The sequence below is a fragment of the Ornithorhynchus anatinus genome, chromosome 14, assembly GCF_004115215.2.
Source record: "Ornithorhynchus anatinus isolate Pmale09 chromosome 14, mOrnAna1.pri.v4, whole genome shotgun sequence".
Taxonomy (NCBI): Eukaryota; Metazoa; Chordata; class Mammalia; order Monotremata; family Ornithorhynchidae; genus Ornithorhynchus; species Ornithorhynchus anatinus.
The window spans coordinates 31365622-31366955 of record NC_041741.1 but is presented as its reverse complement, the minus strand read 5'-3'; the positions used below and the strand labels follow the sequence as shown (position 1 = coordinate 31366955).

Sequence of the window (1334 nt, the reverse complement as noted above, 5' to 3'; positions counted from 1 at the left end):
AAATTTTATTATCACTATTACTCTGCCATGCTGGTTCCTAGCCCCACCCTTGACTTTTCGGACCAGATAGTAGGGGGTGGTCCGTGGCCCTGCCCCACTCAGTTTCCATCCATAATCTCTACAGGATCAGAGACAAGATAAAAGCTGGGACCCCTTCTCTCTAACAGTATTATCAATATTACTATCGTTCCTCATCCTCATGATTATACTACTCTTAATAATAATTGAATTCATTAAGCACATACTATGTGCTAAGCACTGACAAAGGTACAAAGCTATGTAGGGTTCCCCACCTAATTTATCTCCATTTTGCAGATAATGAAACTGAGACCCAAAGAGGAGAGGAAGCTTGCCCAAGGTCACAGAGAGCCAAAGGCAGAAGGCTTGAGAAGGGTCTCCTGTCCCAGAATCGCAAGCTCCGTCCAAGATACCACTCTGGCTTGTGACAGAGTGGCCCCGTCTGGAGTGAGAGGTAATACGAGTTGTGGTTTTCATATTATTATTATTACCGTTATGATTATTACTACTGATAAGATTTGTTACGCGCTTTCTATGTGTCTAACGTGATTCTCCCCTCTCGGGGTCAGATCCGGAGAGTTTCCACTACTCTACCAGTCTTGACTACGGGAGGGAGAGTCAAGCAGGGGCCTATCCATTCCATTCCTAGCTCGGGCAGTGGCTAGCGGGGGGAAGGCAATCTGCTACAAGTCAAAACTCACCTGCACCGCGCAGCGGCAGCACGGGAGAGAGTCGAGGGTGGAGTTTCAAGGTTACTGTGCAGAAGGAGGAAGTGGTAAACGACTTCCAGATTTTTTTACCAAGAAGACTCTATGGGCACACTACCAGAACGATTGCAGATGGAGTTAATAATAATAACGTTGGTATCCGTTAAGCGCTTACTATGTGCCGAGCACTGTTCTAAGTGCTGGGGTAGATACAGGGTAATCAGGTCGTCCCACGTGAGGCTCACCATCTTAATCCCCGTTTTACAGATGAGGTAAACGAGGCACAGAGAAGCTAACGGACCTGCCCACGGTCACACGGCTGACAAGTGGCAGAGCCGGGAGTCGAACCCATGGCCGATGACTCCGAAGCCCAGGCTCTTTCCACTGAGCCTGGGAGAGATTCATTCATTCAGTCGTATTTATTGAGTGCTTACTGTGCGCAGAGCACTATACGAAGCGCTTGGAAAGTACAAATCAGCAACAGATAGAGACAATCCCTGCCCAACATGGTGTCACTATGGTGTCCACAAGACAGGCTGGCCCCGGCCCCAGATTTTCTAATCCAGCCCTGATCACTACAACAACAACAACAACAAAAAAACCCCAACA

At 47.9% G+C, this 1334-nt stretch overlaps 1 non-coding gene across 1 annotated transcript; it reads left to right on the top strand.

Annotated features, from left to right (window-relative positions):
• The first annotated feature begins 571 nt into the window (after window positions 1-571).
• Window positions 572-709, top strand: LOC114816806. The gene has a single exon (XR_003764614.1). It is a non-coding gene; the product is annotated as a small nucleolar RNA SNORA7 (small nucleolar RNA).
• Window positions 710-1334: the final 625 nt, after the last annotated feature.